This window comes from Ahaetulla prasina, chromosome 1, assembly GCF_028640845.1.
Source record: "Ahaetulla prasina isolate Xishuangbanna chromosome 1, ASM2864084v1, whole genome shotgun sequence".
Classification (NCBI taxonomy): Eukaryota; Metazoa; Chordata; class Lepidosauria; order Squamata; family Colubridae; genus Ahaetulla; species Ahaetulla prasina.
In genome coordinates, this window is record NC_080539.1 from 224,202,873 (window position 1) to 224,215,288 (window position 12,416).

At 36.4% G+C, this 12,416-nt stretch overlaps 1 protein-coding gene across 7 annotated transcripts in view; it reads left to right on the forward strand.

Moving 5' to 3' along the window:
• The window catches only part of RBMS1 (RNA binding motif single stranded interacting protein 1), a 145,280-nt gene that overhangs the window by 65,592 nt on the left and 67,272 nt on the right, over positions 1-12,416 (forward strand). The gene's annotated exons all lie outside the window — the stretch shown is intronic.

Here is a 12,416-nt window from a genome sequence, read left to right on the forward strand (position 1 = left end):
ATCTATTCCTGAGGTCAAAAGAATATGCCATGGGTGTTTGCTATGCTATGTTGTAACTTTACTTCTGTAAGCGTATGGTATGCTGCTCAGAATCTCCTAATAGAAGCAGTATTTAATGTAGAGTAAATAAATAAACACCATGGTTGCATGCTAGACTGGGCAGGTGAAAAAACATTCCAGAAGGATGTTCTCAGTCCAAAGAAAACGCCATGGATGTATCCATGACGTCGCTACAAGTAAAGGTCTACCTTTACCTTAAGCTAATATCTGTGCTTTTTGGTTGAACATTTAAAACCTCAAAGTACATTTGTATATAGCAGATGTATTCCATTTAAAACAAGATTGTTCATTCAGAGTATTGTAATATAATGTAAATGAATCTACTATTTTGCAAATGAAGGAGCTTGAAAAACCAAAAATTCAAATGTTATTGCAGAGCCACCTTGTAATAACATTTCATGTAAGTGTGCAAGTTCTTTTTACATGAATCTGGTGTGTTTTTGACTTTTCATTGTAAAATTAATTGGCTTCTTTATCAAGTTAGCTATTATGTAGATTGATGATAAACTCGTTTGAGGAAGATCTTTGTATAGTTCTAAACTTTGATCAATAAAAACACAATATTGTGAAAGTTACTCTGCAGTGCAAATGATTTTTGGTCTTTACTAAGCTGACCATTTCCAATAGTTCTTACTTAACTTTTCTCTTTAGAATTCTATTTCTTAGTAGTGCTTTATTTATACTATAAATGAACCGTATTCTTTCATCAAGTTGGGAGAAGAAGATCCAATTATCACATTTTAAATAAAAATGATAGATAGTTTATGTTTCTGCTCTGTCTTCCTGGGCATATTAATCAATGGTTCTGCATTAATATGGCAGCAGAAAACTATTGTGGAATTTGTAATTGGTAGGTGCTGTGGAATGCATCAAGTCCAGCAAACTAAGTGCTATGTTCAACAGTGTGTAAGAACCCTAGCCCTAAACTTATATGATAAAACTACATTAAATGCGCCTTTCAATTGCTCTTAACCTGTGGTTTTTAGAACTGCGTAATATTGTATAATTGCCCATAATTCTAAATATCCTGTTTTCCCCCAAATAAGACATCCCCTGATAATAAGCCCAATCAGGCTTTTGAGCGCATGGCAATAAGGCCAAGCACTTATTTCAGGGTTCAAAAAATTATAAGACAGGGTCTTCTTTTTGGGAAAACACAGTATGTCTCTGCTTTCATAAACATCATTTGAAGACCTATATTGACTTCTGCTCCAGTCCCATAGTTTTTCACTATATATAGAGTCCTTGCATGGGGTCTGAATAAAACCTGCTTTGATGATTATCTGGGAAACACAAAATGCTTTTAGGTCCCACACTTTGATTCCTGTACAATACATGTTGTTATACTGTGAAATCAACGTCACAAGTATCCATTAAGTTAGAAAGCATTTTTATCATCTTCTTGAAAAAGAAAAGAAAAGAAAAAAGTCACCTTGTATTCTGTGGCCACCGTAATGGATGGCTAATCCATTCATAATTGAATAGAACTAGGTTGTAGAAGGATCTCTGTATATTTATATAGTTCTTGTGCTTCAGTATCCATTTGTTTCTAGTCATTGTTTTATTCTGGGATAGAGCTAAAAATGTCCATGATAAATAAAACTCTCTTTTTAAGAAATTAGATAACTTTTGGCCTTTGAGACAGTTTTTATCTAATTGCAGAATTTTTGCATCTTACTGTTGTATTCTTATCACTACAGTTGCATTATACCATATTTTTCGGATTATAAAACGCACCTGAGTATAAGATGCATCAACATTTTGAAGAGGAAAACAATAAAGAAATGTTTATAGCCTCCCAAACCCTTTGCACATTCTATTTTTGTGGGAAATGGGCCTGTTTTTGGTGAAAACGGGATGCACGGGGCGGGGTTTCAGGAGGCCAAAAATGGCTGTATTTAGTGTATAAGATGCACCAATATTTCCACCCTCTTTTGGGGGGGGGGGGGAAATACGCCTTACACTCCTAAAAGTATGGTAGGTTTCCTAGGTACAACTTTATGTATTTTATTTAACAGATTCATGTGGAAGCGTATTTTTGATGGAAAAAAATGTTTCTTGTTGCCAGCTTGTTTTGTCTTTGGATTTCTTCCATTTCTTACCTGTGTCCACCTGGCCCCTATAACTACCCTTCCACCTGCATTTTTTCTGCCAGATTGGAAGAGACATTTGGAGTCACCAGGGAGAGCAGATGTTTTCAGAGACTATTAGAAAGATTCTAAAATAATTTAGAGGAATAAAGCTCTGTTTTCAGTTAGTGGCCATATGTTGGGAAATGAAGACATTTGTTTAGTTTTGCATTCGGACATCCAGTTCTTTCTCTTCCTTTTTTAGAGGAAAAGGTTAGGCCTGTAGTATGATTTGGAGATTCAGTACTAAATTGGTTGTATTTCTTTTCATATTTTTTCATACAATCAGGTTCTTTTTAAAAAAAAATTAAATTATACAAAATCCTATTAGAATATGGTATATAATTAGGCTTAGGAACTATATAAATAGTTCTTTTTGTGGCAGTCTTATTTTGTACCTCATCTATACCATATGTACAGATGTTATAGAGCAGGGGTCCACAACCTTTTGGACCTCAGCGACCATCAAATTCATAATTTTAAATCCTATGGACCACTAATACGAATCCAGTGTGCTGCTTGCTGAAGCGCTTGGACTCCCAGTGATGGGATAGAGTCCTTCAGACATTCTCCTTCTCCCTTTCTCCCTTTCTCTCTCTCTCCCCACTCCCTCTCTCTCTCATTCTGACTCTCTCTCTTTGATTCTCTTTCATTTTGTGTCTCTCTTTCTCTCTCTCTCTCACCCTCTTTCTCATTTCTCTCCCCCTTTCTTCTCTCTCTCATTCTCTATCTGATTCTCTCTGTGTCTCTCTCTTTCTCTCCCCCCCCCCAGTCCCATATTCCAGAGCTCTAGTCATAGGACTGGCCATTGCTCATCCCGGAGCAGCTCCTGTACCTGGGTGCACTGCTGACCCACCAAAATTTTCTCATGGACCACTGGTTGGTGACTACTGTTATAGAGCAAAGCTGAATTCTGTAAGGATTTGAAACTGCTAGAACCACCAAAAACAATAACAACAACAAAAAAACAACAACAACCCCACAAACTTTTCTCTAGTCTTTTCTCCTGTGTAATTTACTTATATCTGGTGAAAAGGAAAGTTTCTTGATACGAGATGCTCCAAGATAAAGGATTTTTAAAATTATTTCTGGTACTTTAGAAAATAGTCTAAACCATTGAATGCTCCTCTTAAATCATCCCTTTATTAAAATATTGTTCTTATTAATACCATGAAGCTATTAAACTGGCTTACATGGCTGCTTTGTGCTGATAAAATTATTACCACTGTAGCCCACTGGGTTCTTTCAAAATGAAAGGACCAGTGGAAAGACTGGGTTAATGTATATGAATTTAAGAAAATGTAAAAGCTATATACTACTGTAACTGGGTGATGTGCATGTTCTACCGTACTGTACTCTTGGTTTAATGAACTGCAGCTTCACAGATTTTTGGTACTATAGATTTTTTTTTCTTACTTAATAATGTTTACCAAATCAAGGATTCGTCCATTGAATTGGTATTTTACTGCAAACTAAACCAGTTGTGTGCATGTATACAGATTACGCAAAGTGATGGAATTTAATGGCCATCACTTCCCCTAACTACCTTTTAAAAATCAAAGTTTTATTATATTGTATGCATACACTATTTCAATCAATTCATTCCATTTCATTTAGTCCTTGAATAGGAATGAACAGGACAGTCTATTGCATGATATGATGATATTTTGGTGTACAGTATCCATTTCAGAACAATAGCCATATTTACTTATAACTTGCCCTAAGCATCAGGCTGCTGTATGTTGCTTGATTCTTTGTGTGAATGGATGAAGCCAACAACCTTGTAAGGTTCCATTCATCATTGCAATATGTGTAAAACAGAATGTTACTTGTTCCTTTTCTGAATACCTAGATCAGAGGTCTTCAAACTTGGCAGCTTTAAGACTTGTGGACTTCAACTCCCAGAATTCTCCAGCCAGCAACACTGGCTGGATAATTCTGGGAGTTGAAGTCCACAAGTCTTAAAGCTGCCAAGTTTGAAGACCTCTGACTTAGATTCTAAAATATGTTCATTCTTGGCTTCTGAATCTGTTTTAGTTAGAGAATGATATTCCAAGTTTGCAAAGAGAACACAGAGCCACTAATGGTAGTTAGTTACATCCTCTGGCAGGGAGGGATCAAGGAGAGGAACTGAAGAATCAAGAAAGAGAGATTGAGCAATTTGTCTGCATGTTGCAGATTCATATAAAAACCAGAATTCCAAAAGAATTTGGCTTAACATTGAACGCAAGCAGACACCACTGATATGAAGAAGCAGTATTTCAAAGACTTCCTGAAATTTGCTACTGTGTTTATATTTATCTTTTAAATTGAAAACATCTTAATGCCTTCAGTGTTGTAACAATGGCGGTGGTACTACTAGTCATAAAAGGAAAAAAGCTATTATCTGCCTTCTAGTCATAGGAAGTGGGGGAAAGATCAATTTAATTAGCCAAGAAATACTTTCCTTTTATGATTTAAATATTTCCATTTTGTCTGGAATCAATTTTGATCTCGATTAATGATTTTAAGTAGAACATTTATTCAGTGATGCAACTTACATTGAAGTGCTTACTTTGAAGTCTTGGCTGACTAATTATAAATAATTATATTGGTCAATAGGATACAGCAGAGCATCTTAACTGTTCTTTCAACTGAAATTACTTTGGCATCTTCCCAGGTTCATAGCAAGTGAGCCCCCATCATTAAGCGCGTGGGTGTATTTGCATCATCTAATGTGTTATAAGCCAGAACCAGCAGAGTCCCCTAGATGAGATGATGGTGGGGTTTACTACAATTTTTCCTCCAGTGGGAGAACCAAAGGAGAATTAAAGAGGAGACCGTCTGAAACTGATGGATTCTTAGCTTATAGTGGGACTCCCTATTTGGAGAAAAGGGGATGGAGCCCTCAAGTTCCTTCTTCTAATTAGCTAGTTGTATATTTGCAGCAGTTGGTTGCAGTCTTACTTTAGTGAGAATTCGGCAGTACAGCTATAGGAGATGAAATACTTCAATCAAATGCGAAGATTCTTGTTCTGCTTGTGGCAGCTGGTTTGGTTTTTATTTTTATTTTAAACCTACATGACAAGGATAAAATAATCAGGGATTTCAGTAATTTAAATCTTTTCCTTTTTTTTAAAGGAGTAAAAAATCAAGGCCTAATAAAGATTTTTATTTAGGTGTGCCAGCCTTTTCTTTCTCTATATTCGCAACAGTTTGTTGTTTCCTTATTTGGGATTGGCATTAATTTCTCCTGCTGTATCGAAAAGGCTTTTTTCTTTATATCACTTAATATTTCAATCCTTTCTTTCTATATTGTAAATGCTTTGTCTTTCATTCCCATTTTGTTCTCATTTGTGTTTTTATCTGCATAATTTTATAAAGAGAAGAATGCAGGATTTAAAACATAACATCTTTAATAGTTACACTATTTTTTTTATTTCCTCCACCCATACATTTTCATAATAATACAATGTAAACATATAATTCAGTGTTCTTAGTAATCCCATGGCATTCTTATCCTAGAGAAACAAATTCAAATGTAGACAAGAGATATGAATTTTTGAAATTATTAAATGAAATAAAAATAGTGTAATTACAGTAGTAATTTTTAAAGTATGCAATTAATTTGTGCTTCCTATATTGCAAATATTTCATGTACATTATAAATATTTGAAAAATATTCTCTATTGGCCAAAGGACTTAGTTTTTTAAAAAATAGAAAAGGAGAAATTTTATGATCAAACACGTTTTATAACATTTTATAAAATTATTGAACATAATTTTTTATGCCTGTATTTGAAATAGCTTAAAATACTAAATATATGGTAGTATATGCTTTCATATACGTCTATTTGGTTCCTTCATGTTTGTATTCCATCTCTTCACTTTTCTGATAGTGGGCAAACATCAAATACCAGCTGACATCTGCTCATATACCAGGCATTTCTTTTGCTTTCTCCTCCTACATTCCCATTCCCACCAGACCTTCTCAAAATACTCTGTTTTGAAGTTGAAAACAATTGTTTCAAATTTTGAAATGGGTCATTCCAGCCATTCTGGAAGTTTTCCAAGCTCAAAATAACTCAGTATTATAGTTAACCTTTTTCATAATAGTTGGGGAAGATTATCTTGAACTCAAAATATTTCATATTTTCTGTGTTTTGCACATGGTTATCCTGGAGAGTTCCTTAATTGGAGTTTGTAGATAGGAGAAGAAAACCCAATTCCTATAGAAGGAGAGACAGAGCCTGGGGGTGGGGTCAAGAGAGGAATCAGCCTCGAGTCCTTCCATTCCCATAAGTGATCCAGGTTCAGGACCTCTTGAATTCCATTAACTTGTAACTAGCACTTATTTAATGCTGACTGTTAGTTGACTAAATTCTTGTGTATAGGCATGAGTAATAAATCAGCTTAACTGTGGAACTTAATGCATAGCCCTGATTCTTTGCGCCTGACAATTCCCCATTAATAGTGGTATGTTTCATAAATTTAGTTGCACTAGCTAGCATCAATGTACTGCATTTCTAAAATTGTATTTTGTACTTAGTGTTAAGTACTAAATTCCATCTCACATCATTGATTTCTAATTAGAGAAGAACTAACAGAAATTAAGTAGAAATGTATGTCATATGAAAATAGACATAATTTTTCTTGCATGGTATTTCAAATCTATAAGCACAAGAGCAACTTTTATGATAAACAAAAGAACAGCATTAAAAAACAAAGTATCTCTAATTATAGAGTAGTATTGTTCATAGTATGACTATTGAATGGAAATCATGTAAACTTTAGGATGCAATCTTGTGGTCTCTATCAGGGTGAGTGGAAAAGATAGGTTGATGGAGGGTGGGTAGGGGGAAGCTTTCTAGATCTCCGAAACCAATAACAAAGATTAAAAGAAAAAAAAATAACGGAGCCCTGGTAATTTGTTTCATTTTCAATGTGCATTAATAGGATATTTCTTTATCTATTGTTTTTTAAGTATAGTACTCTTTAAAGATAGTCCTTGACTTATGGTCATCTGTTTATTGATGGTTTGAAGTTATGACAACCTCAGAAATAGTGACCCACAGTCCATTCTAGAAGTTATGACTGTTACACCACCCCGTGGGTCATGTGATTGCAATCCTGGCACTTGGCAACTGGCTTTGCCTTTATGATAGTTGCAGCATCTTGCAATTATGTAATAGTGATTTGCAATCTTCCCAGCATGCTTCTTATGAGCAGAATCAATTGGGGAAGACACATTGAGTTAATGACCATGTGACTTGTTTAACAACCACAATAATTCGCTTAACAGTTGTGGCAAAAATGTTTATAAAATCAGGTCTGGCCATGTCATGACTGCTTCAAATTATGGAAATTCCGGTCCCAATTGTCATATGTCAAGGACTACCTGTATTGTTTATATTAATATTTATCACAGTCTTGCCACATGTTATTTCTTTTACATTTAGGTTAATTTAGTGTATTTTTTCCTTATATTAAATATTAGCACTGATTTTATAGTGCTGATGCTTTTCTTACTTTATTGTCTAGCAGTAAATGGCAGAAGTGAAAAAGAGTACATATATTGTCTTCGATTGGAAGAATGTAGTTGAACATATAAACTTAATTGTTTTTAAACAGGAGATACGAAAATTGATAATCTAGATATTTAATTCAGTGAACAATAAATTGTTTCATCGTAGCCATTGGAATTTGACTGCGATACCCAAATATAGATATGATGGAGGCTAGGAGTCCTTTTGAAAGGAGGTTGGGCAAACTGTGACTGCAGAGAAGAAAGGAGTTGGGTGGCTAATAAAATAAATAAAACAAACTTCATGAAGCAAAGCATTAGAAACAAAAAAGAGAAAGAGAGTGAGGTGTAACATGATTGAAGAGCCATGGTGTTGCAGTGGTTAGAATGCAGTATTGCAGGTTAACTTATTGCCCACTGCCAGAAGTTTCTCAGCAGCTCAAGGTTGACTTGGCTTTCCATCCTTCCAAGGTGGGAAGATCCCAGATTGCGGGGGGCAATATGCTGACTCCGCAAACCGCTTAGTGAGGGCTATAAAGCACTAGGAAATGGTATATAAGTCTAAGTCTAAATTTGAATTTTAGAAGATGGACTAATTTTTAAAATGGACTGTAAGAAGAACGGACATTAAATGTTATGGCAATTGAAGAAATATATAAGTGATGAAAATTTGAGTTCGAGAAGATGGACTGTAATTTGAGAAACGGACTTATGAAATTTGAAGGAATATACAAGTGGGGGAAAAATTGAATTTGAGAAGATGGATTAATTTTAAAACTGGCTGTAAGAAGAAGTAATATGTGAAGTTGGTATTGCTTCTTTTCTTTTTTTCTTTTTATTATTCTTTCCTATCTCTTTATTTTTATTGTGAGGGGATCTAAAGTTTTAAATTTTTAAAGGTGGGAGGTTATGTATATTTTGTATACTTTAGCTTGTGATTGTTGGTCATAATACCCGGTATTTGCTCTGGGAAGTCTGGGGGGGAAGGGGGGGGAAATGATACATGGATTGATTATTAATGTACAGTAATTTTTGAGGATATGAAATTAAAATTTAAAATGATATTGTGGATGCTCGGCTGCCATTTCAGAAAGAAAAGGAGAGAGGAGCAGAAGGAGGGAAGAAAGTAGGTAGGAAAGAGTAGAGAAGGAGGAGGGGAATAAGAAGGTTAGATAGGGTGGAAGAAGGGAGGAGTGGAGAAGGAGGAGAGGAAGTAGTAAAGTGAAGGAGATGAAGGATGTGAAAGTGGTAGAGGGTAGAGAGGGAGGTTGTGAAGAAAGGAAGTGGCAGTCGGGCAGGCCTGAATCAGTAATAAATAAAAATTAATGATTAATGATGGATAATAGTTTGTACATAAATATGATGTTGGAAAATGGAAATAAAAATTATTTTTAAAAAAAGTCTAAGTGCTATTGCTATTGGAGAGATTGTGAGAGCTCCAACTCCATTCAGAAGTGAGAATGAAAGTTAACCTTTGTGAAAGGAAAAACGAGGGCTTGGGGTTTTTTGGGTTGCAGGGAGTGCTGATAGATGGATTCTGCTTAGGGACTAGTAATATATTTTGGTGGCTGGCAAAGCAACCAAGATTAGCTGGATATATATATATATTAATTTAATTGAGGGGATGAATGGAGGGCAGGTGCTACATCTCACGGTTTGGACATGAGATTGGGCCATTTGAAGGAATATGAGGGTGGGAGGCAAATTGACAGTGACCAGCAAAGATGATGTGACACTAGGTGCTAGGCTGACTTGTTACATAAGAGGATGGACAATTCGTTACACCTGTTCCTGCAGTCCTGGGCATCACATTTGGGACTGCAAAGGGAATGTTACAGAGAACTTGACTCAATGTCAGGAGGCTGCAAGGGTCTGGGTAGAAGAAAATCTGCTGAGATTGAGCAAGATGGAGTGATGGTTTGTCCTGCAACCACATGGTAGATGGATAGCTCTTCTACTATCTATGAAAATTATTACCCTTTTCCCAAAATAGCAGCCTCATAATTTGGGATGGAATTCAGCAGATAAAAGCCATAGACAAGGGTGCCTTTCCTTAGATTCATCTGATGCTTTATCACTTATGCCCTCATTTGTTTGATGTTGATGAGCCAATTTGGTGTAGAGGTTAAGATGCTGATCAGGAAACTAGGAAACTGAGTTCTTGATCCGCCTTAGGTATGAAAACAGGCTGGGTGACCTTGGGCCAGTCATTCTATCTCAGCCCAACTCACCTCACCAGGATGTTGTTGCAAGGAGAATAGGAACAGGCAGGAATATTACTTACATAGTAATAAAGATCCGGTAAGAAATATAATAAATAAATAAAATTTCCTACAGATTGGATGGTTCCAGTGTGCACCACCTGAGGCTGTATTGAAGACTACCTTCATTGCAATTAGTACAAAATGCAACAACCAGAAACACTCTTGGGCACAGTTTTCAATATAGCTAATCCTCGAGTTATGAATGTAATTAAGCCTGCCAATTATATTCGTAACCTGAGGATTCATAGAAGTTAATCATGTAAATTGAATGTGATCGCTCCCTGCATTTACCCACACATTCGCTAATTGCTAATTCACTAATCGAGTGTGTGGGTTAAGTGCACGAGGTATCTCAGGGTTGGGAAGGCCGGGGTGGGTGGGCCCTAGTGCTTATGACCTCCCAAGGTCTCCCCCAGCCCACTGAGATATCTTATGCTCCCCCCCCCATTTGCAGATAACAGAGGCCTAAAGTATCGTGCGATCAGTAGTTGAGTTCTCGTGCTACTGATCTGGCATGAGCTTGCAGTACTTACACACCAAAGGCCTGAAGCACCAAAGCAGGCCAAGAAACCAAAGGCTCTCTAGATCTTTGCAAGATGAGTATCCACAGGCCCAGTATCTATGGAGACTTGACAGGGATGGGGGAAATAGACAGGGCAAATGTTGCAGTGCCTCTGCGGTCATTTGTAAGGGTAAATGACTGCTGTGGTGCTACAACGTTCGTAACTTCAGGACTGTGTTATAAGTACTTTGGGGGAGGGTGTTATGTCGTAACTTAGAACGGTCGCTAATTGAACTATCGTAACGCTGTTTAATGCTAATTTGTTGACGCTTGTAGATTTCCCAAGTATATGCATGATGGTGATTTTAAAGCCTTATAGGGTAACGGGCCTATATATCTTTGACTTTCAGAAGGCTTTGTTCAGGAGAAGATGGTCTGATTTGATTTGTAAATCACGAGAGATTTGCTGTCTCTGCAACACAGAAATGCAATGAACAAATGACTATCCATGTTCTAAGGTACCCATATCCCATTAGTTGATCTTCGGATCAGTTGAACCACAATATGCATAATTCTTGGGCAAGTTGGCCATTGTTTCCAGTAGGTAGGGTTTATTGGAGGGAGTTGAATGACAGGAATGTCCCTTTCTTTGTAGTAGGTAGGAGAATCGGAACTTGGCAGGGATAGAAAGTATATTACGGGATATTTTTTTGTACATAAAAATTCCGAGGTCATTACTATTTAAAGTTCAAAAGAAAATGCAAGTGGGACAAAGCTCAGTGTCGCAGCATGTATTTTGCAACTACAGCATCGGCTAACTCTGGTCTCTCTGGAAATCTTCTCTGTTGCTCAAAGTAAACAATAGTAGCAGGATGATTTAATGATCTGATTCGGTGTAAGACAGATTTCTGCATTTACCTGAAGCTTGATTTTTGTTGCTCAAGCACAGAGTGTGTTCTTGTCAAAAGACAGATTAAAATCTGTTTTGCCTTGTCTTGATAAGTTGCTCTTTGTCCCTTTAATAAATACGGGGCTCTGTTTTTTGGCAACTCGGTAGTGTTTTAAAATGGTAAGAGGGAAAAGATAATTTTCAAAAGTTTTTTTTTTTTTAAATAAACGCAAACCTACAGAATTATTTTTGCCAGAATTGCTGACCTTGCCAAGTTACCTCCCTGTTTCTCCCCACCCAGGATTTCCGATCTTTGGAGCAGGCAGGAAAAGCTGCAGTCTGACCTAAATGCTGGTGTATTGCTTCACATCTGAATGATTTTCTGATGCTAGGCCTAGCCAGCCGTCACATGTCTTATTAGGGAGTTAGTGTCTTTAGACTGGAAGAGGAGAATTTATATGATATTCCTTCTTAATTTATTTCCTCTTAACCCTTTTTGTACAGAAACATCATGTTTTCAGAATTGTTCATTTTTTTATTTCTTATCATCTGGGTTATGCAGAATGTTTATGTACATTCTGTCATTTATTTGCAATAATTAATTCATTAATTGAAAGATTCTTCGGTAAATTTACTTTTGTAAAAGAGATGTGGGAGGATTAGGGAAAGACTTGAGTAAGGCTAGCATATTTGGGCTACAAAAATCTCAGCATTAGATAGCAGGAAACAGAAAACTGTTTGCTACTCTACCAGAGGCAAGCAGATTTTTGCAACCTAGATAATGGTAGACTTAGATTAGAATTGGAATTTTTGAATTTGAAAATGATTTTTATATCACTGAGCAGGGGCCAGAATGGAAAGGGGAAAGGTGATCGGCATCTCCTGAAAGATGCAATTTTTCTCTGAAAGGTTCCTTTTGATGTAAGGAGATGTATACACTCTCCAAATTACTATTTCTCTGCATTGAAGCTGTATTGCTGTAGAGCTCTAATATTTATCATCAAGAGGGAAGCTTGTTTCTTCTTGACATCTAGTTAGCATCACAATAGTAGAGGAGCTTAAGCTGATT